Raw genomic sequence first — 25,981 nt, forward strand, 5'->3', positions numbered from 1 at the left:
CCGGAATACGAGAGCTCGCCGACCGGACAGAGGAGGCGGCGGCAGTAGCGACAATGGCCTTCGACGGCGAACAATAATAAAAACACTAAGACGATTGAGTGAAAGAAACGCCGCGCGCGCGCACGCAAACACCGAACGCACGTAAAAAAAAAAAAAAATAAATAAAAAAAATGTTTATGTGTACCAAGTGTAAGAATACACTACGACCGATACTACTACTACTACTGGTACTACTATATAGTGTACACGTTCTCCTACTACGAAAGCATGTGCACCGTGCAGTAATATATGAATAACATACGTGTATCGATGCGTATAAGGTCGTCGTTACTGTATACCGTCGCGGGTACCGTACCAGTGGTTAGTGGTACGTACCCGCACGCGTTCATGTTACAATACCTAAACCGCAGTAGTGTTTATTACTGTATGCCCCGAAGCCCCCCCACCACCACCACCACCACCCGGTTGCTAAGGTCCGCGGTTGCGACAAAGTCTTCTCCGCCGTCGTGTTCCCACAGTACGCACATATTACCTATACGTATAACCTATGTCTATAAGTCACCGCAACTACGTTATTATTATAATCCATATACAAACACGTGACATGCTGTCGGCTCGGTGTGCTCATTGAGTATAAATTGCTCGCAACGTGTACTATTTTCTTATGGTTTTGAAAAAAAAAAAATTAATATGCGGACTAGGTAATAACGATTTTCTAGCCGAACGAAATCCTGCGTGAACACTCTACACCAGTGAACGGGAGACGTGAGTAAACCAATATATTCCGATACGTTATATTCAAAGGCGCCTCCTGAACTTCGCTCGAAAGAATCCACGAGACGTCTACGTCAGGGATGGACCGAGGCCCCGATGGCCCGGGTGGGCATAAGTTTTACAAACTAGCAAACAAGCGACTCGTGCTACACGAGCAAATATAGCTTGAGGCCTAAATGTCAAATTTTTGGAAGGCCTGGGTAGTTATGGCCACCTACCCACTTTGCCAGTCCGCCCCTGGTCTCGACGCGCACGACGGTCTTCATGTCCAATCCTTTCATCCATGTATTACATAACATTATTATGCGCTTTATTTGTAAAGTAACAAATATGTTGCAAGATATGAACGAAAAATTTAAAGAAAAAATGTGTTCGTATAAGTTTGACGGTAAAACGTTTATAACTGATATCGAGTGATTCATTCCTCCTCAAAAACGTAGTCGGCACAGTAGCTATCATCATCCCCTCCAAATCCGAAGAACTATTATAAGCTGTAATAACGAAAGTACTGAAGTTGTATTGCACGTGAGAATAATATTTTCCTTAGCAAACGGCAAACAGAGCTGTTACGATAACGGTTGCTCATTTGTGTGTGTTTTTATGTATACTCGTATATGTGTATGTGTATGTATGCCATTCGGTTACCGACCGCATTCCAATGTCGTTTTCGTGTTACTATAGGTACGTGAGGGGCTCGCCAGACGACGTCATGCGCTTATACTCGTATATCGTTGTCGATAGCATCAAATATTTTTTAAGCTTGCTAGTTCAAGTCCTTTTCGTCGTCTTACATGACTAAATGAAATATCAAAAATCATTGCTTGTGTATTTTTTAATGTATCCCTGCAGATGTTACAGCAGTACAGGTATCGATTAGAGTTGACTCGAAAATGTCTCGAATTTCATCATTTATTGATCTCCTGGTTATTCATTTGTTAGGATGGGTAGTTCGTGAATGAGTTAATTCAAAAAGTCAACTCTTTTAGGTGAACTGAATGAGTTGAATCAGAGTGCCATGATTCAATGACTCGATAACTCAGTATTATCCACATATATATATATATATAATATATATATATATAACTATATATATTATATATAGTTATTATTTATAGTTCTTATCAGTTCCCGACTTAATGTTGTAATTTTGTCAGCTCATGACTTGTGAGATGAGCCAATTGAACTATGTAGTTCACTGAATTTATAATTCATTATTATCTAAGATGAAACATACAGTTGATAAGAACTTATTGAATTAAAAGTTGACTCGCTCAATCAAATCATTAGAGTGAACTGAGTCAAATTTATTGAAACATAAATCGAAAAGAAATTCCCATCTTGTTTGTATGCTCAGTTTTATAGTAACTTAATAGTAGTATCAATGTCAAGCATGGTATATCCTTCAATGTTTACATGATAAAATAAATAGCACATTTTTATTAAAAAAAAATTTCAAAAATATGGGACATATATTTTATTGTAAGTAATTAAAAATAATTAAAATAATAATATATATTTAAGTATTATAATAATTATATCATAATAGTAGTGTATTATAAACACGTGGGGTATATTCCAAAGAAAACAAATTACGGATGTAATTGTTTTAATATGCAAAGACGGGAGAACCGACGAGTTGATGATTTGAAAAATTACTAAAAGTAGAACGTTTTAGTTACACATCTACATAAAATACGAGTATAGTGACCCTCAACTTAAAAATAATCAGTTTGAGTTACAATACAGTGTCTAAATTGTATAAATATTATAGTTTACATACGGTTCTGTGATTGCGTCACCTGTGTATTTTTTATACAGCTATGAAACTCCCGGATGATTACCAAGTCATAATAATATATAGCCAATATAGGTGTTTTCGAATATTTACAGACATATTTATATATGTGTGTGTGTGTGTGTGTATAGAAAGAGAAAGAGAGAGAGAAAGAGCAGTCTGTTACTATTGATTTTATAATATATTATTATAGCATATTATAAAATCAATGCTGTTACTTACATATATTTACGAATTTTATTTCAATGAATCACTAAAACCTGATTTTTGATACAAAAAAAAAAAAACCAATAAAATTTGATTTCCAAAGTAATATTATTATAATATATTCCGATTAAGAAATCTACGAGGTCTGGCTATTAAATAACGAGACTGCCCATATATAGGGCGCCCTAGACGGGTGGGTAAAAAAACGAGTAGTGCGTTAGGTATCTAGATATATTATCTATGCACGTACCAAAATACGTTTTCATCACTATTATAGTATTTTTGCAGTAGTGGTTTGAAACGAACGTGTTTTTTTCTCGTACTGAAAACCTTGTGTGACAAAAAACAGGAGCAACATATCAATCTCAAATTTCTCATTAAATTGAAAAAAACTTCGACTAAGTGCTATAAATTGTTGCAAGATGCCTATGGGGACAGTACTCTATCTCGTGCATGTATTTTTGAGTGGTATAAGTGCTTCAGTGAGGGCCGAAAGAGCACTGAAGATGACCAGCGCCCAGGTCACTCTGTCATTGTTTCAACTCCGGAAACAGTGACCAAAATCAACCAAATTGTACGTGTAGATCATCGAATGAGCATCCGGATGATTGCCAAGGCTGTAAACGCCGATAAAAAAACGGTTAGAAAAATTTTATACGAGGAATTACACATGACAAAAGTCTGTGCGAAGTTGGTGCCAAAAAACCTGACTCATAACCAAAAGCTCTTGCGTCAACAGGTCTGCTCATATTTCCTTGAAAGGGGTTAGAAGAAAATCTTGGACTGATGAAAAACATTATTATTTGTGACGAAACTTGGATTTTACAATATGATGTTGAAAAAAAACATCAATCGATACATTGGAAGACGCCTGAATCGTCTAGAATCAAAAAAGCAAGGATGTCCAAATCAAAATTCAAGGCAATGTTGATCGTTTTTTTTTTGACATTAATGGTATCATGATGTCTGAAAGGATTCCAGAGGGTCGGACTATCAACTAGACTTACTATTTGTTAGTTTTGGCAACAATGCGAGAACGATATCGTAAGAAACGGTCCGAGTTGTGGAAGAACAACTCGTGGATTTTGCACCAGGACAACGCACCTGCCCATAACGCACCATCTGTGAAGCAGTATTTGACCGATAAACGCACTCCAGTGCTCGAACACGCGCAGTACTCTCCAGATTTGGCACCGTGCGACTTTTTTTTGTTTCCGAAGATAAAATCTGCTTTGAAAGGGATCCGATTTGAGTCGATGGAAGCAGTAAAGCAAAAAACGGCAGATCTCCTAAAGGCCCTCACCAAAGAAGACTTCCAGCACTGCTTTAATCAATGGAAAAACGTATGGAAAGGTGTGTGGTGAGGGAAGGGGAGCATTCGAATGTAGAATAATTTTTATAATAAAACCCTTTTTCGTAACCAGTTTCATTATTTAATAGCCAGACCTCGTATATATGTAGACATTTCATGTTTACCGATTAAACATATTCTTTAGTATTCTAAGTTTCTTCTAATAGTATAATAATATAATAATATATAATAGTATAATATTGATATCTATTAGTGATGTAATATAAGTCTTGAAATCCTGATTCTCCGGAAATCCAAAAACTGGATTTTTTGGATATTTTTTTTTTTAGTATATGATATGTATTGGCATACAAATATAAAATAAAATGAAATAAAAATAATTAAAATAAAAAATGTAAATAATAAGTAATAATAATAGCGATAGAAGTAACAATACACGTATAAATTAATAGGTTAAAAACCAATAATCTATAATTATAGTTTTTACAATTATAAATGTTGGTAAGAACTTGATTTTATAAGCGTATGGTAAATAGGGATGGGCATAAAACATCGATGTTTTGGGTCAATATAATGATGTTTCAAAATCGATGATTTGTTTTCGGTTAATCGATTAAACATCGATATTTATGTTCGAAAAGTTCGAATTTTTTTTTTTTGTTTGTATTATTTTAGTATGCACTATACAAAAATCGTTATATATTATACACTATACAGTTATAATCAGGGCTCGTAAGCAGGGCCGGCGTTAGGGGTGGATCACTTGGTCCTACGCCCAGAGCGCTCGTTGAAGGGTAGGGGCGCCTTAATAATAAAATATTAAAACTGAAAAAATTATAACAATTTAGCTATAATTAGTGGGATTTATAATGGTTAGAACACACGTTAAATATCAAAATTAAACGATAGTCGGTTTCTGATTTTAAAAAATTTTAAATTTAAAAAATTACCAACTTTATTAGGAATGGTTCTAAGCCCTGATTTAAAATATTAATAATCAATGTACGCTTAAATTTTCGTTTGGTCAAAAAATAAAAAAAACCCTTTTTAAAGCGTGACGATTTTTATCTCCCGCAGTTTTAAAAATAAAATTCGTTCGTTTTTATGATTAAACTTTTGCATCAACCTAGGGGTGATCATATATTCCGTATTTATAGGATTATCTTAAATATCTTTGTACCTTGCTGTCTTAACAAAACTAATTCCAGATGTAATTTGTCCCGTTTTTTCAAGGATGTCCCATATTAATCTCATGTTTCTCTATACAGTATGTAAATTATTATTCATTAAAATCTCTACTTTACTATGGTATATTTGTGTTATTTTTCTCACCATTTTAGCGGTTATATTGTATTATAGTAAAATTGTATTTCAAGCAATAATTAAAAAGGTGCATCCCGTACAGTGGTGAGTAAAGTAATTTGCCGTTCCCCTATTTTAATAAACTTTATCTATTTTTAACCTAACAAAATACATAAAACAATGTTTCATTAATTAAATTTACTATTTTAGAATATATGAAATGCTAATAACTATAAAATATCAAAACATGAACTAAAAATAGCTATCCTATTAAAAAAGTTTCTTTTAGCTTTTAAGGTTTGAAAATTCTTCAATTTATTCTGATTCAATGGCTGAAGGGTCAGAAAATGCAACCGAATAGAATAGAATCTCACCAATAGAAAATCTCAAATAAATTTTGATTACTTTAAGATCAAAACCATTTTCTTAAACACTGATACGAAACGTGTCAATATAAATAATAAAAATTATTGTGCAAATTAATATTTTTGTCTTTTTTTTCTTTTTTTAACGAACGAAAATTTACCACCTCTTAAATATTGTCACTCTAATCATCAGCTTTATATATACATGTATGTAAGCCTGACGCTCGTTCTATATTTTGTTGAAGAATATTTGCACACCCTATTCTTACCCAATTGAATATATATAGTTTCGCTTATGCTTCTGTGTGAAATATTTTGATAATGATATTTTCAGGACAATAATGTAATTATATTCCATATATGAAAAGAAAGGATTGCTATTAAGCATACGCACGTCAAGAATCATTATTTGCCAACGATTTCCCAAATGCTCATTCGTGCGTCTTAATTGTACAATTATGTATACATATAGTAACAGGTGTTAATGTTAGTCCACGCCAGTATCGAATAACTTACATGTATATGCGTAATCGTTAACGCATTATTATATAATCGGTTTTAGTCCATTAGTAAATTATTCTGAAAACTTCAAAATCCCCTCACACACACACTCACACCCTGCTTACTACTGTAGCAGTAGTACTATATATGGATGGTGAGTAGATACCCAAAAGATTTGTGGAGATTAATACTAGGTTACTAGGTTATTAGATTAGGTGTATCAGGAGCAGTGGCGAATACATAACTTTTGTATGGGGGAGGGGGGGAAGATCATTTGCAAGAAAATCATTATTTTTATTTTATCGTTATTTTTTTTTTTTTTTTACGTTTCTAACGCCCTCACACTAAGAACATTATTTTATAAAATTTAAAAAAGGCCTAGAGGAGGGATCTGACCCCAACCTCCCCCCTTGTATACGCCACTGATAGTGGGTGGTGCATCGTATATTGTAGATTTAACTTAGTCCAAAATTGAGTCCACCGGCTCCACTGGTTGGTACTATATGCAGTGGCGTATCCAGGATTCATTTAACGGGGGTGTTTTAAAATTTATTAGGCTTATGGTAAGTAGAGCCTCTGCCTCCTCCACCGTATTGAATAAATAAATTCCATGTATTTATATAAAAGAAAATTATTACATTAAGACAGCATATGTAAAACCTACAAGTTGTATACAACTTAACAGTTAAACTTGAAACTATCGAGTTAATTTTTAATTTAAAAAATAACCTAAACCGTTATTTACAAAAAAATAAACACAACTACATGATGTAATTTAGAAATGCTATGGAAAATTAAATGAACATTTTATCGGAAAAATATTACCTTACGGTAACTATTTACCGATCTAACCATTTTTAACAGAATTATTTTGAACATTTTTCCGTGTAATTTCTTGAATGTAGTTGTAGGATGTAATGTAATTTAAAAGTCAACACTACTGATGCACTTAATTTGGAAGCTACACTCATTTGGATACTATTGTAAAATTTTTACAATATTGCATATTATATTGTTAAAGGCTACATCGTTGTAATGTGGTTTAAACGAGTTTTTAATTCGAGTTTTATAATATTTTGAGTGCGCGAAAAAATTAATTACCATAACAATATGCGTCGTAAAGGTAGACCCGAAATTACATCATACATTTAAATGGGTTCCTATAATGCAAGTAAAATTACGACTTTTCGCTCTTGTTCGTATCATTGTTTGTTATTATATTTCGAGAATTTACCGTACACAGGAAACCAAAAGAGAAACGTGTAAAAAATGTTAATTCTACGTACAGTATGGTTTTCGATTTTGATTTTTTAATGAACCAGCTGGCTCTACGCCTGAAAAAGTACATTAGTAATTTGTGTTTATTGGATATTTTCCGTTAGACAACGTTCTATATCTATATTTTATAACTTTAGTATTTATAAAATAATATAGGTAATATCGTATTCTTATAGGTTTGCACTGAACATATATTTGCACTGAAATTTATCAAAAGACATTTTTTTTTTTTTTTTTTTTGTAATAAATGATTAATAAATATAAAATATCTACCTCCAATAAGATTTAAAAAAAATAAAAATCACTAATACTTTTCATGGGATAATGTGGTTTAATAAAAAAAAAAAAATAATAATAAATTAGTACGAGTAGGTTAGGTAAAATAAAATAAAGCAATATACGAGTAGGTAATAAATGAAATTTAATATAATGTTTTATTTTCCTTTCGGTCCCAAATTAAAAAAAAAATGTTGACATTTTTTATTTCTTCTATTTTTTATTTGAATAATATTTGAAAAAGATACAAAATTATTTTCAGATGATTTTGATCATCTGAACCAAAAATATTGCATTGCACATTACAATGTGCAATGGGAAAATACGGTACTACTTCTGTGATCATTTCAATGTATATTGGGCTCATAAGGAAAAGTATTAATGTAGATTCAGATGTGCAGTGAGTTTAATTGAAATATATTTCATAACAATACATATATAAAGAAAATATAACTAATTGAGTTTAAAGCAATTAAAACAATTTTTGTAATAACAAATTAAAAAAATAACATTATTAACGTAATTATCACTCTTTTAATATAACAATAAACAACTGTTATAACTATAAATTACAAAACAAAAACATTTTGAAATAAAATAAAATAATAATAATAATATAATAATAAATTATTGACTAAATTTTCAATTTCACAATCAAATAAACACCGACGAGCCATTTTTTTTTTTTTTTTTTTGTTTATATATTCAAAAATAAAAAGACGAACGAACAGACGAAAACGAGATTAAAAATCCTAGTATGCAATGCGGGGTTATGATAAAATGGCTAACGGATAACAATTCAAAACAAACACAAATATCATCGGCGCGCCCAATGGTCATCTCAATGTGCACAACTTTGGCGCGTTTTTACAACGTGTTTATAAATAAGAGCCAGATGATCGAGTAAATTGATTTGTCCAATACTTTACGATGTAAAAAAAATCCCGTAATTTTAGTTAGAGCCATCTCGTGATTAACTTATTAAACACTATCAGTTTTGACCAGTTAATCATGTGGTAAAATAAATTGTTAAAATTAATGTTAAATACCACATTTGGGGTAACATAAACGTAATTTTTGATTGTAAAACATATTATACTTTCATTATATATCATTATCAAATTATGATAATTTACCATCAAATATATATTATAAGAAAATGATGTGCACATTGAAATGTGCAAGGGGACTGAAAAGGTTAATAAAAGCAAATTAAACAAAAAAATAAATAAATAAATAGAAGTTAAAAATATAAATTAAAAAATTATTGAATTATTTGGAGAAGTCCGGTTTTGTGCAACTACATTAAGAGAGAAATATAAATTTGCATTAAGAAATGAAGACCATAATATTATAAGTATAATTGTGTACCAATAATAAGCGAGAAAACTATTTTGTACATTATATTCAGTCTAAAATTTTGATTATAATCTCAAGTATGAACTATTAGTTGATTTTCAATTAATTAAATTTCTATAACAGTAATTAATACGTGTTTGATATATTTTACCATATGATGGATTATATATAAAATAACTGCATATATAAGTCTAGTAGTACCTAACGCACATAAAACCAATCGATTACACTGTAAGTAATTCATGGTTTAATAGAACCGAATGCAATATCGTGGAAGCGATATATCTTTAAAACATTCTTTGCATAGAAGCTGCGTGAAAAATCCGTTTAATTTATCGTTATCTCGATTCTTATATAGGTACTAAGTGATATAATGTATGTGTTTGTGTGCACGTACGTGATTAAAATATTAACTGATGATAAATATAGTAGTATGTAATATGTTTTTATTAAACGGTAATTATAAGTATTTATTAAATACTACAAACATTATTTTTATTCTTCAATGCGTGGTGTATATATACTATAATATATTTTATTTATATGTGAATAATTACTCAACAACTATATACCTGTAAAAATATATATATTTTAAACATCACATTATTTCGTTTCAATTAGCAAATAATATAGTTCCTATACATACTTAGGTATCTGTCCAAAAATTTTTTCACGGTACAAGGCGCAATTGGTAAGTTTTTGTTAATTTACATGGACGAAAATAAAAAGAAGGCTGTATTATATTTGATACTCAAGTCGATTTTGGCAAGTTAAGTGAAATTGATAGGACAGTCAACTTGTTAACTTTTTGATTTTACCAGTTAGAAACTTTCAATTCTTTAAACATATTATTGCTCACCGACCAAAATTAATTATTATTAATTAATGTCCAAATAAGTAAATTGAGAACATTTATAATTTAACAAGAATCTCGAATCTATTCACATTTATAGTTACATGTATAATTCTTTATAATTTATTTACACGCATTTTTCCGCCATGAAAAATTAATATTTTTGTTCAACGCGAAAACTTGACATTATTTAATTAAGTTACTTTTCACAAGCTATCGTTTTAAGAAATAAAAACTCGACAACCATAAATCAAAATATTTCTTTATATATTTATGCTAAGTTTTTTTATCACAAAATGTAACTTGTGCATCGGAAAAATATGAGTTTCACATTGAATTATTTTACGTCTACGATGATGAATCTCATTTCAATTCCTTTTTTTTTTTTAACGACACTCCTCAATTTTTAGCTGCACATTTGATTCTCGGTACTCAGACTGCTACATACAGTATTATGAATAAGTACAAGTGACAATATTTTTTTTCTTATTAAAAAATAACTTAGTTTTTCAGTTAATCGTTTATGTATATGTTTCTGATGGTTCACAAATTCATAAAAATTATATTCGAAACGGTTGCGTATTAAAATTTAATCTTAAAACAAGCCAAGTTGTATACGGGAATGAGCGAGAGTTATACATGAGCTGGCATTATGCGATACATGTATTATAAATTGCAATAAATACAAATATAAAAACTTAAGTTATAAAATGCTTGACCTAGAAACAATGTTTAAGTCGTAAATACCTTCGTGAAGGGGAAAATATACAAATATTTTTAAACGTATCGCTGTCGGTTCACTGACCCTAATCTATTAACCATAAAAACCGTATACGAGCCATATACCGTATACCGTGTACCCCACACATTCAGTTCACATTCATACAATAATATTTGAAAACTATCGAAAAACTATTATCGTAATGAGTTTAAAATCTAGATTTCGTGTAAATATTTCATAATTGAATAAAAAAGGGAATAATATTGTAATTATGGAAAATATTTGGAAATATAAAATCAATTTCCAAAACTATACATCGTTTTATATCTTATTTAAAAGTATTTCACTCAATTTTTTTTTTTTTTTTTTTGCATCTTCAATCGCATATTTTACTCAATAGTACATGAAAAAGTCATGTATAAATACTTCGAACACAATTTAAGTGTAATATCGTGCTATAAGAATATTTAAATATATTTATTAGAAAACATTTATCGACCCTCGGTTAGGTCAAATAAATATTCGGGTATAGATAGTTACAAAAGGGCCTGACAAAAGCTCTATAGATTGTGATGTATTTTTCTACGGTTATTATTATAGTTAACATGTAGTATAATAATGATTTATTTTTAACCCTTAAACCTATGATTTATTAAGTATATTAGTTTGGACACAACTTCATACGTCCCGCTAAACCTTTTTTTGACCCTTCACGACAGTTTGGCAATGTATACAGTACACACGAATATTTGTGAAAAACGTAAAAATATTTTATTAATATTTGAAATGTTACCACGAAACGTAAAAGTAGTAAATTTATCGATTAACGAGACACGAAAAGGAAGTATGTACAGCGATGTCCTGACAAGTACGCAACATGTACTTATTTGTGATAAAGAATAATAATTTGACTTTGAGTGATTATTTCTTGTCGACACACCGCGAGTGTGTGATAGTTATGAATTTGTAATGATATATTTATATATATTTATAGATGACCGTGTCATAATGAAGTGATCATGTTATGTGCTTCGAGATGCACGATAATGTCGATTTCTACCGAATGACATAATTTTTGAACTCTCGCTGCAAGCCGGACAAGGATTAAAACTTAGAAGTTATACTCATTCATATAGTGCAATAGGTCTACCAGTAGCTTTTCAACTCGTGATTCAAGTCCGGTTTTCAAGCGTCGGATTAGTGCAATGCAGGTGCGTGTTATAAAGAAGTGAATAGCCAAAATACCATTTCATAATACCATAATACCACATAATACCATTTCAATATATATTTTTTATATAATTTACTTTGCTCTATATTTACCCCAAGATAAATTATGCAGTTTTTCATTAGGTTTTAAAAATCTTCCGATTATTGAAAATTTCGAGAGTTACAGTTTCAAAGTAATATTATTTATGGATAATTATATCATGATCAACATTCAACAATTGTCTATACGATAAAAATAATAGCTGTAAAACAATATTTCTTTTCGACCAACGTACAACATAGGATCATTCCACAACTGCGCACTAGTTTTATTGTATCTATACAGAATCCCATTTTTTGTCGGTGATATTCGTTGCTGCGCACAGAAAACTACTGAAAAATGAAAGAAAACGAGGTATGTTTCCCTGGCACCAAAAATTTGAAAAACCCATCATTTTTTTACGCCATTAATTATACCATAATTTGTACTAAATCTAGGACAAAATATCGAAAAAGAAAAAATGATAAAAATCTGTATACCTGTATATAATTTTTTTTATTTAGATACATTGTTCAATTTTAAATCAAAATTAACATTATTTAATATTTTATAATATAGTCATAAAATAATATTAGTAAAAATGTCCCGTTGTAACGCACTACATAAAACTAAAGATATTATTATTATATAACACAACATATTTTTATTATTATTATTTTATAACTGTATTATAAAGTATTATTAATGCTAAATTTTATTAAAATGTGATCTAAAACTTAACAATAACGTATTCAAATAAAAAAATTATACAGGTATTAATAATACAGATTTTTATAATTTTTTTTTTATTTGGATACTTTGTCCTATATATTGGTTATTTTATCCCTGGATATTTTAACCTTGGATATTTTGTCCTTGGATATTTCGTCCCAATACCATTTGTACTAATTTGTATCACTCATTTCAGAATTTATACCAACAAATTTCCTACGGAAAAATAATAAAAATATTTTCGGAAGGGGCTACTATGGACAGAGTTAAATTGCCACTGCTATCTAAGAATTACTAACAAAACACAGTAGGTACTTATCTAAATTTCATTTACAAAATGTCCCAAAACTATTTGACAGAGGCAATAAAAATTGTCTCAACTGATCACATTATTTACGTATTTCCTATAGTAAGTATAATCTTGTATTTATGAACAAAGGATATATGATATGGTACTTGATTATTTAGTATATATAAAAATGTCTATTAGACTATTTCTATAATAAAATATGCTATGAATAAAATGTTCTCGTATTATACAGTTATAATTTATTTATTTATTATATAATTAACTCTAAATAATAAACATTGAACCATAAATTGAGAACTTTAAAACATTTTAATGAACTATTGAAGTACAATTGAATAAAATAAATAAAACCAGGTTAAAATTATTTTTCTATTTTTTTTTATAAAATTATTTCTAAATAAGCATAGAGCACCATTAAAATATAACAAACGTTATAAATAATTTTTAAGTCTTTTGAAACATTTTGGGTGGGTAGCCCACTAGGCACCCCCTCCCCTATAAACGCCACTAGTAGATAATAATAAACATAGATATTGTATAATATTAAGATTATGAGATTCCCCAGCCTCGCTTATTGGTATATTTTTCTAGGAAATAAACTGGAATAAAAATAAACAAGCAACTTGAATGCTATCGAAATTTACTATTAACTAATAAAAACTATTTAAACTTATTTTAATCTATTAATGTATAATATTATTGTATTGATTCGGATAATCGACTTAGTGCATCTCTCTATAACATTTTACACGGATAAATTATTCGTTGATTAATAAATATAAGGTCGTACCCATTGTGAGACGTATAAATAATGTTAATCAATACGATTGGAATTTTTTAAACATGCGAAAAACGTCATCGGGAGCTAAATGATAACCCGTTGTATAAGTCATATCGTGTTTTTATTTTAAACAGCCGACGTTCTTATAATTTATATAAAAAACAGTTTTCTACCAATAATGTTATTTCAAACAGTATTCACGGAATTATGCGACAATACTAGTGTTATAACTAATAATAATCACGATAGCACAACAAGCGTGTGCACCTAATGGCAGTGTCATTCGGTGAACGAATGCGTGTAAATTATTCAATTCATTGTGTCACACATATGCATTATAACAGTAAAATATAAATCACAACGTCAGCCGTTGCATATGTGTTTATGAGATATTATTATTCACATGCAACTCGGAAGTGATGTAGAATTTTTTTTTTTTTTACAAAACAATGAGTTCAGTTATCAAACAATAGTCGACTACGTGTATGTTGAACACATATTTACGCATATATATATATATATATATTTATTACATGTGACAAAAAACAAAAGTCTACGTGTAATAGATGGAAAAAAATTTCTCTGTGACTTCGTTAGTTTCGTTCTAATCTATAAGGCGCGTAAATAAAATGCTGTCAAATTTCGACTGATTTTTTTAAAAAAAAAAATTGTGTCACACCACTTATACATATTTATTAAAATATAATCAAAACTGTCCAACACACTGTGTCAAAATTACATATACCTATTGTAATAATGATATATTTCCACGGGTTTATGGTTTCACGATTATTATAACAACCAGTTTAGTAAAAAATACTATAAAAGATATACTTACAATAAGCAATTCAAATACAAACGTTCAAAAAATTATTTCCAACAATTTGTTTCTAACAAATATTATCGTTAAAAAACTAATAAAAGAACAATTACTCAATTAATTAGAAAAAGACTTGATTAAGTTTTTTTAATTTTACTTTATCGTAGAATTCTCAAAGTGGCTTACGACTCTAAGTTAATACATTGCAGCAGTTGATAACATTGAACATGACAATTTATTATTTAATGTAATCTATGAAAATATAACTAATTATTTTTTTCGTTCGATTTCTTTGAAGATCTATCAGTACGACTTGCAGTACACCCCCGCCAAAACGCTTGGATTACAATTATAGGTTCACTGAAAATAATTTTAATGATTAATTTAAAAATCATTTATCCATTGATTCAAAATATTGATCAGATTTTGAGCAACCGACCATCAATATAAACCTATATAGTACACTTGCATACCTCTGTAATATCAATGATTGTGGTTTTTGTTAACGATAAGCGCGTGCCATTTGTCACAAAATAGCAAAACAAAGGCTGTCGCATAAATATCTATTGGGCATTATTTTCACAGGTGCAGATGAGTAAAATTTGGGGCATATATTTGGTCTATACCTATCTCTTGGTCACCTTTTTCATATTATTCTGGACATATTTAATATATCTCGAACACAGACTAACTTTAGAAAACCATAAGTTCAATTGAGGAAATCTTTAAAATGCCACTGACATTCATAATTTATGTGTATATTTTGTATATAATATGGTCCCTAAGTTTGTGAATAATTTAATAACAGTATGATAAAGTCGAATCATAATGAATAATGATAAAATCGAATCAATCCATAGCACGTTCGTTGTGGTTTTACGTAAAATGTATCAAAAGTCGACCTATGTGATTAGAAATTATTATTGAATAAAAAAAAAGACAACGAGTAAAATATATTAAATCGATTTACCTTGTCTCTAATTCAATATACTGTTTATACTGACAAAATTAATTTTAAATTATTGTATACAAAATTATAAGGACTGTTGTGTCATTTCGTTGTTCTAACCCATTGCAATAATATTGGATTAAATAAAAATATTGGATAAAAACACCATTTACTCAGAAGTAACTCGATCATTTCACATCAAACTCTATTAGTCTGCCGCCTCGTTTATAACCGCGACATTAGTGAACGAGATCAATAAATACAATGAGCCAAAACGATATATTAGACGGAGATTTAACGAGATATAACGGTTAAATCAGGTAATAGTATTCTTGAAAACCATCTTCAAAACTCTTATTTAAAGGCCACACATATAAGTAAAACAACATAAAATTAAATTATTAAATATTGTAGTAATTTTAAATCATATTCTATCAAGAATTAAAGAGGGCAGCGGTTTTTAAAGTATCATATTCGATGAAATTCTTGATGTATCAAAACGTGTTTGGGTGTAGAAACTGATGGATGTAGCGTAATAGTATAAGAACTTCGTGGAGCTGTTAGTAAAATCATCAAAGTAGTGCCTATGCTGACAAATGCCCTTATTATAATCACTCGCTAAATAATTCTAAATCACAATCTTCACGCGTAAAAAGTACCAGGAATCTTATTGGAGTAATTAAAGAAACTGTATCATTTTTTTTTTCCATTAGCTAAAAGAACAGTTATTTTAAAAAAAATATGAAGGCCATCAATTGACTAGCTTATGTAAAACGAGATGGGTCGAGAGGCATGAAGGAGTAATGAGTTTTATGCAAGATATTCATAAAAATATTGATACATTGTTAAAAATTACATCATGGAAAGACTTAAATATTTCTGGAAAAGCTAAATCCCTAGCAACAGTATTATGTGATAGTGAAATTATTGTTCCACTTTGTAGTCTCTCTCATATGCTTAGCTACACTCTCCCACTGAGTAAATGTTTTCAAAAAAAGTCTATTGATTTACACAAAGCAGCCAATATAATGAAAGGTACACTAAATATTCTGTCAGAATGCCGAGAAAATATTTCTATACTATTTACAGAAATTTATAAATTGTCTAAAAGTATGGCTAAAACTCAAAATATTGATTTGAAAATTCCAAGGAATTGTTTAAGTCAAACTAATCGTACAAATTATCCAACCAATAATATAGAAGAATTTTATAAATTAGCCATATTTATTCCATTTTTAGATAATGCCATGAATGATTTAAAGCACGTTTTTCACAAAAAACACTAGAATGCTTCAATCTTTCATATATATTTCCTAACAAGTTTAAAAATGAAAATAAAACTTCATATTTATTAAATAAATAAATACGTATTACCACATACCGTTATGTAAATCGCAGACATCAGGGGTACGCATTATGCGCGACGTACAAAAAAAAAAAACGTCACGTAACGTGTAACATTTATGGACAAACAATGTTTATTAGTATAAAGGGCTGCATCCGAATTGGGTATCAACTATAAAATTACTACACTAGTTGGGTGTCGCATTATTTTAGGTACTACATAAGTTGGATCCCGGATTTTTACAGGCACTACACTAGTTTGGTATCAGATTTCTATAAGTACTACACTTGTTCCAGAATATTTTTTGGTAAGTACTATATTATAATAAAATTTTCCTTCCCATTTTAACAGACTTAGGACTGTACTATGATTTATTTAGACCACAGGTATGGTTAAAAATGTTTTTTATAGTTTTTTTTTTGTTTTTTTAGTTTCTTTTCCATTAATTTTTATTTATATTATATAATGATTTTAATATTTTTAATATTTTTACCAACACAATTCTAATAATTTATATTTTAATAGAAAAGAAACAAAAAACAAAAAAAAAACTATAAAACTATGGGAAATCATTTTTAACTATACCTGTGATCTAAATAGATCATAGACAGTCCTAAGTCTGTTAAAATGGGAAGGAAAATGTTAACATAATGTAAAAAATTCAGGAACTAGTGTAGTAACTATAGAAATCCGAGACCCAACTAGTGAAGTATCTATAAAAATCCGAGACCCAATTAGTACATTACCTGCGATTAGACCCTAGTACTCGAGACCCAAATCGGATGCTCCTGTATAAAGTACTTAAATACGGGGACACATGCGCAATTCAAAAATACCTTCATCAGAGCAAATTAAAACTTCCCGAATTGGATGAAACTGGACGCGAATAATATTGGAAACCCGTTTTATTGTTTTTTTATCGATTTTTTTTACTGACTATATTATTTATTTTAAATCAGGAGCGGCCAAACGGTCGATCGCGGACGATTTCAGAGTCGATCATGTTAGAATTTATTTTTAGACCACGTGCACGAAAATTAATCGTGGTGGTTATTAACAAATTGTCGATAAGTTTTATCTGTATAGTTTTTATCTTTTATTCTGGTTTATAAAAAAATTTTCCAAGAAAGTCAATCTTCAGAGGTGAAGTATATTTTTAGTAAATCGTGGCCGAAAAAAGTTTGGCCACCTCTGTTTTAAATCATGTTCATCATTCCGAAACAGGGTTTTTAAATTGCGCCCGCCGTTTATTGTATGCTTTTTTGGACGAGACCGTTTACAAAACAATTTCTAAACAGCACTCTGACCATAATAATTTATGTGAGGTTTTTTTTTTTTTAAAGCCCTTACACAATCGATCAATAATATTAAACTTAAAATTAATTGTAAATAACTCAATAACACAGGAAATTGCTTTAAATCAACAACTTAATTTTAAGACTTGTATGATTTACTCCAAACACGAATATTTGTCCTTTTAACCGATTAATTTGATGGGTTTCTTTTTTTCTCTGGTAATAACATATTTTTCCTATAAAAATATTATGTTAATACGCTGTAGTAGAATAGTATTAAGATTAACGCCATTGATAGATTTCACTCGCATTTGATCAGATGAGGTCGGGAAATGAAATTGTCAATAATAAATATTAATATTATTATCGATCTGAGCAATACTGACATTTGATACACTGAGTGGCGTATACATAACTTTTGTATGGGACCCCCCCCCCCCGATCAGTTCCAAAAAAATCATTATGAAAGGAAAATTCCTAAACCTAAGTACCTGCACATTTAAATAATAAATAATAAAATATATATATATATATTCAATGTGTCTAAATAATAATTTACAATCAGTTCTGGGATAAAGGGGGTCAAAGGGGCAGCTGCCCTTGGTGGTAAAATTTTAGAGGCGGCAATTTTTTGACTGTGTCAACAAAAATGTTGAAATTTTCTAATGTATATACCAGTTTACTGGTTTTTAAGAAAAATTAATAATTTATTATTGAAAAATATTGATAACAATTATATAATATTTATATATTATAATTATATCTAATAGTTATTTTATATTTTATTAAACCACTGAGTTATTTCGTCTATGGGTGTTTAGCATTTTAAGGGTTAGGTTTGCATATCTGTATGCTATAAAAGTATAAAAATTGTATTTATTGTATTTCTTATATATCTCTATGTGTGTATTATAATTTATTAAAGATTACTAAATTTGATATTAGTAATTTCAAATAATTTATTTACACATTACCAACAGGGCCGTCCCGATGATGAAAATCAAGGGGGGGGAGGGTGAATAATATGAAAAATTCCGACTACAATTTTTTTACTCAATGTATATACTGGTAGTATAATTAATTATATGTAGTCATAATTTTACTTTTTTATATGTATATATATATATTTCAGTGTCGCACGTTTTTTAAATTGACAATTTAATTTTAATAATATTTTATATTGCATTATAAGTAGTTATATAAATTTTATTCGTATATACACTGTTTTACGAAATATATAATATTTGTTTTCCGTAAGTAAAATTAGGTCCTTCTAGGCTGTAATGAAACAAGTCCGACTGTCGACTGGTGTTTTCGTTGGAGAGTGAGATACCCTCCAAAACCCCCCTTCGGGACGGTTCTGACTACCAAGCAATTATAACCAAAAGTATACTAAAAGCAAAGATTCCATAATAATAATTTAATTCCATAATCTGAAAATTATAATATTGGAAATAATTTGAATAAAATTAAAAATGTTAAATAATTTTGAAATTCTAGGGCCACTTGAAAAGGCTACGTGAAGTTGGCCCACACTTTTGTTTTTTAATTATAATTCGCAAACGGCTTACTCGCAAATTCTCGCAAATAAAGACGCATCGTTTGGTATCAATTTTGAAATTTTAGGGCGACTTGGTTGGGCTAACTTCACGGTAGGAAAATGGAACTTGCGGGTAAGGGGTGAACTCGCAAATTTTAAGAACGGACTCACAAATTCTCGCAAATAAAGACGCATCGTTTAGTATCGGTTTTGAAGTTTTAAGGCGACTTGGAGGGGCTACGTGAAGTTGGCCCACCTTTTTGTTTCTTTTATAGTTTGCAAACGGCTTACTCACAACTTTTGAAAATGAACTCGCAAATTCTCGCAAATAAAGACGCATCTTTTGGTATCGGTTTTAAAGTTCTAGGGCGACTTGGAGGGGCTACGTGAAGTTGGCCCACTCTTCTGTTTTTTAATTATAACTCGCAAACGGCTTACTCGCAAATTTTGAAAATGAACTCGCAAATTCTCGCAAATAACTCGCAAAATATTGGTATAGGTTTCAAGTTAATCCGTGAAAAAGGGTGGGCCAACTTCACATACGTGAAATATTATCATCGTACATTTCATACACATATATGATGAGTACAAAAACAAGTTAGTATACACACTAAACACTTATAAATACATAATAGTCAACACACTCATTCTATCACACCAAAATATTATTAACTGTGCAACACCACCATTATCCTTGCAACCGCAACTATATGTGCGGTAGCCATGTTTAATATATGGTTTTAATTAATACGGTGATTCCGAGAAAAAAATATTTTCGACTGAAATTACTTTCTATTGTCACGTATTATAATATTGTCGATATGGAAAAATCGACGACAATATACAACTTGTGTACTGAACGAATAGTTCTGTCGCTCAATTACGTCGCGTCATATCCCGTCATTCATTAATTTATAGTATTCTTCACTAATACATCGTTTCATTATAGGTTATAGGCATAGGTGCGCGTAGACCTGTATTTCATGAGGTGCCTATAACACTTTTGGGCCCTATCTTAACAAATTGTGTAGGTATATTTAATAAATTATAATATATAAATAATGAAATAAACATAATTTTATTTTTTTTTCTTGAGTTTCATATATTTTCTTCAATTATTTATGATTTGTACTTTGCAGACAATTGAAGCTGTTTTATTATCACAATAAACTTTTACATGATAATTAAAATAAAATGAAAAATTTTGTTTTGTTTTTTCTATTACGAGATATCTTTTATTTTTATCAAATATTTTAGAATAAATATATTTAATTTCAGCAACATCAGTTAAAATACAGATGCTTTACTCTTAGACTTAAATTGTAGAGCCCCATTTCCAATATTTTTGGGACGTAAGCAAATTTTCAGGTCAAGGGCAGCAAACATCCATTCCAGTACAGACTTCTTCCTTGATGGCTTCACAGATATTTTTTTTAACCAATTTGTTTGTCGTGAACTCCATATTCAACGAGTAATATACGAGTAATAGCTCAAGTCAACATTTTTATTTTTATTTTTTCTTAAAAATTTTCAGCGCCACCCTTAAGTTTAACAAAAACTGTTTACAAACAATCTAACAATATTGAACAACGTTAAATTATATATTAAACGGGAGTGTACAACAGTCATACCTGACGAGACAGTTCGATGATAAAGCTACTGAAATACGTGTAGAAAGCTTTAGATCAGAAGACGGCGATAACGGAATATACCTGAGTACTGCATCGTTACCACAAGAAACCTTGGTTGTTTTTAATTTCACGATCTATTTGATTAGAAATAGGTAATTATAAACTTTATAGTAATAATAAGTACTGAAAATTTGTTGAATGATAATATTTTAATAATTTTTCGTGATAAAGAAAGAACTAGTTAATCTCAGAGTAGACGAACTTGATAATTCATTACACTTTTTTCCAACTTATTTTATTCCGAGTATTTACAATGGCCTAGTTAGGATCAGTTCAGTCTTATCATATCTACTAACTGTTCAGGGACAAAAAAAGCACGTCATTTAGAGCAAAAGGGATTGCCTTTTCTTAATTTCATATTTTGATTTTACCCATAATACATTTTAGTTAAAAGTATATCAAACGTCAGTATTGCTCAAATCGATAATAATATTGATATTTATTATTGACAATTTCATTTCCCGACCTCATCTGATCAAATGCGAGTGAAATCTATCAATGGCGTTAATCTTAATACTATTCTACTACAGCGTATTAACATAATATTTTTATAGGAAAAATATGTTATTACCAGGGAAAAAAAGAAACCCATCAAATTAATTTTTTTTTTAATAATAAATACATTTACGGCATGCATATTATAATAGCATTTGTTATTCGAGTCGATTTCCGTTAATAGGCAACGAGGTGTTAATATTAAAACAATATTAAAATTTATTTTCAGTATCATTTACGACTGTGTCCAGGACATAAAATTTCTTTGTCATAACGTCATTCTGTGCATTACAATTTTAATTTTAATAAAATAACATTTGCAAAATATATATAAAAAATAATTTCAATTATAATAATATATAATTTTCATACGTTTATTATAAAGAAAACAATTTATTATCGATAAATATTTATGGCTAATTGTGTGTGTGAAATAAATCGATATTATTCAATTAATTTGCTACAGACATTAATACATTCGAGGGTGTATGTTTCATCCAAATGTTTAAACACTAACCTAACGCGGCCGAGTAAACAGCGGAACACGCGGAGAAACGGTAATCCGGTCGTGGAAACCCGATTCTTCTCGTACATGTAATTGCAACAACTAAAAATTATTATTATGTTTATGTTCGCGTAGGTTCACGTATAGTTAACCAATAAATTACCTTTTAATTTAAATAACTTTTCTGAATAATTTCATAGTACTTCAATCTACCGTTAAATATAGACGTATATGAGTTGAATAAGTAATACTTGATTATTAAATATTTTAATTATTGTAATTAAATATTCTAAATAGTATAAATAATGACTATTCTGCAAGGGCTGTAAGCAGTTAACTAAACTTAAAAACTGATTATATATAATAATAGTTTAATTTTGTGTGTTCGTGAAAATTTTCGACGACGTGTCCATACGTGTCGTAAAATGTTCGCGTAACATCCTTTGATGCGGTCGTAGCACTTTTGGGCTAGGGACGTTTAGATTACTAATAAAAACGCAACTTGTTTGGACCAGGATTTTGTGAACCCGTTTGAGTCAATTTTTTTTTAATACATTTTAAATAAAGTACTTCTAAATAATTACTAGAAAGCCCGCTTAGGCCCGTTTCGCATGGACGCGTATCGTACGCGCGCGCTTTTAGTTTACATTGGTTAAGTTCATACGCGCCGTATCGGCGAGTAAACAAGCCATTTTCGGAGTAATAAAATATTCAGTTAAACTATGTAAGTTAATTTGTAATTTGTAGATTATGTACAGAACAAAATTATTTATAATTGATAATTGACCAAAAACCCACAGTTATATTATACATACTATACATGATAAATGCTGGTCCAAACAAGTTATATAAAAGAAATATTTTTTAGTCCAAACGGGTCTACAAAATTAGTTCAAACGAGCTGCGTTTTAGAAAAATTGGTCCAAACGGGTCCTATCCCTTTGATGCTACGTCGAAATACCGACAACTGACGGATCGCCGATTTGTTCGATAAAATGTTACAAATTCGCTCATTCGTTACACACGATTCTTATTTGCGAACATATGTTCATCGTTTTGTTACGCTAGTGTGGACGCTGGCTTAACATTCTATCGAACAAATCGGCGATCCGCCGGTTTTCGATATTTCGACGTAACATCAAACGACGTTATGCGAACATATTCGACAGGTATGGACACTTCTTCGAATAGTTTTACTAATACACAAAATTAAACTATTATTATTTATAATCAGTTTTTAAATTATGTCAAGTTTAACAATATTACTAATGATTCATTTTGAGATTCTGAAAAGGTACTGCAAACTTGTAAACGATTCGCCAGTAGCTAAAAATCGAAGTGTTACTGGCTTATACCGATATAGGTTCTCTTCAAATTGTTTCAATCTTAGCGAATTTTGGTCATTAATTGAATTAATAAGCAATTCAAAGTCATTTGAAAACATCCTCATAAAGTTTTGAAACTGTCCATTAATTTCTTGCGTCCTTAAATCGTTTAATAACGAATTTTTTCCAAATTTTGATCGACGAGTAAAAAGTTAGGTTTGCCACCTTTATCTTCTATTATTTTTCTCTGGTGTGAGATGAATATATACATAAGCTGCAGCAACAACTTAAAGCAACATGACAAGCGTCTATACTCAAAGATAGATTGAACTACTATGAAGTTATTCAGAAAAGTTATTTAAGTTATAAGACAATTTATTGGTTAGCTACACGTATGCGAACATACACACATAATTTTTAGTTGTTCGGCGAGCAGTTGTCAAAAAGTTTGACGAATAATTTGTCGAACTGTTCGTCGTTTTGTTACATTAGTGTGGACGTGGCTTTACACGTTATGTGACCGTTTTTTTTTTCGTACGTCGTGCGTAGTACACACCGCTGATGTCCGTGATTTACATAACGATATGCCGTGAGCGCGCCTAACGCGTTACGAACGCAACGCAGAAGTTGCTCTTATTGCCGTGGTTTACGATTCAAGTTTGATGCACGTTTCGCGCTTCGGTGATACGTTTCGGTCGCGCGTCCGCATTGTTACGTCGTGAGACGGCGCGTTGTGTAGGCAATCTCGCGGCATAAACGGTTTTCGCATTAAGTTACGTAATCAAAACTCTGATCAATGATAACACTACTGTGTCGGTGAAAAATGACATGTTCTCTTCATCGAACTCAATCGAAACACGGCGAACCAGAACTTGATTTTACGGTTATTTTCCCAAGGCATACACATATGTTCAACAACGAAAACTGCGTACAATTCTAGAAATGTCCTCATAAAAAAAAAAAAAAAAACCGAACTGTCAATATAATCGTAATCCCAAAGCTCAAAAATCGTCGATAATAAACACACGGCGCTATATACGTGTAAAATCTAACGTGCACGAATTTTCGTGAACTCGAAAATGATATTATAATATTGTAAACATTGAACCGTAAAATCAATAGTGACGGAACAACTATAGTTTGTGCGAGTTCAGGGTGTCGACCAGGTAACTCGGTCAAAGAGTTGTAACGCATTTGTATGACAAATGTTTGTCACCGACTACGAAAACACACGTGGTCAAATATCAAATAAATCGGACAAAAATGTATGTTAAGGGGCCTCACCACCACGTCTTTTTTTTTAACAAAAACTACTGTTTCTAATTCCAACGCTACGTGTCGAAAATGATCACGATTTTTATTCTGAAAAAATATTCGGATGCTCCGTAATATGCACAAGAGAACGATCGAGCCACATTCTTAATTTTTGTAGTTTGAATTGCAATAAATATTGTTGTAAATACAAAATTTCAAACTTAAATATTTAATTAACTAAATACAATTTTTAAAATGTGCCTTAATCGATCCTCGTACATATTACGGAGCATCCAAATATTTTTTCAGAATGAAAATCGTGATAATTGTCGACACATAGCGTTGGAATTAGAAACGTATGTTGGAATGAAAAATAAACATTTTTTTGCGATCACGATATTACCTGATGACATGTGCGTGCGAGTGCGTGCGAGAGCCCCCCGTACCACTATCGCACCTTGTCTAGCTAAATAAACCTAAACAGTGTAATATAATTGGATACGTTATTTCGTGGTATTCTATAATAATGTTAGCAATTACTTAAATTTCCGCGCCCTGATATTAATATTATACACCTACATTAGATGTTATTATAATTTATTATCGTTCTGTATTTCAATTTTACCTAAATAATACTATTTTATCACAATATTATAATAATTAAAAAATAAGTACGTAATTGTAATAATCAACAATTTATTGTATGAACTGTATTAACAGAATATTTCGTAATTATTACCCTCACTGATTGTTTATTTATTATGTATACTGTTTCTATGACTAATAATACTACATTATAATGACAATAGTTGATGTTAAACTACCTATGTCCTAAACTCCTAAACTATATTATACTAATGCAATAATACTTGAACTATTCATCAAAATATACACAATATACCTATCTATATATATATATATATATATATATATATATATATATATAT

The 25,981-nt window shown here is 30.1% G+C and overlaps 1 long non-coding RNA gene across 1 annotated transcript; it reads left to right on the forward strand.

Moving 5' to 3' along the window:
• The first annotated feature begins 11,743 nt into the window (after positions 1-11,743).
• LOC112690877 lies at positions 11,744-13,000 on the forward strand. The gene is made up of 3 exons (XR_003149258.1): positions 11,744-11,954; positions 12,097-12,367; positions 12,921-13,000. It is a non-coding gene; the product is annotated as an uncharacterized LOC112690877 (long non-coding RNA).
• Positions 13,001-25,981: the final 12,981 nt, after the last annotated feature.

Source organism: Sipha flava, unplaced genomic scaffold (assembly GCF_003268045.1).
Source record: "Sipha flava isolate LNK unplaced genomic scaffold, YSA_version1 114_pilon_pilon, whole genome shotgun sequence".
Classification (NCBI taxonomy): domain Eukaryota; kingdom Metazoa; phylum Arthropoda; class Insecta; order Hemiptera; family Aphididae; genus Sipha; species Sipha flava.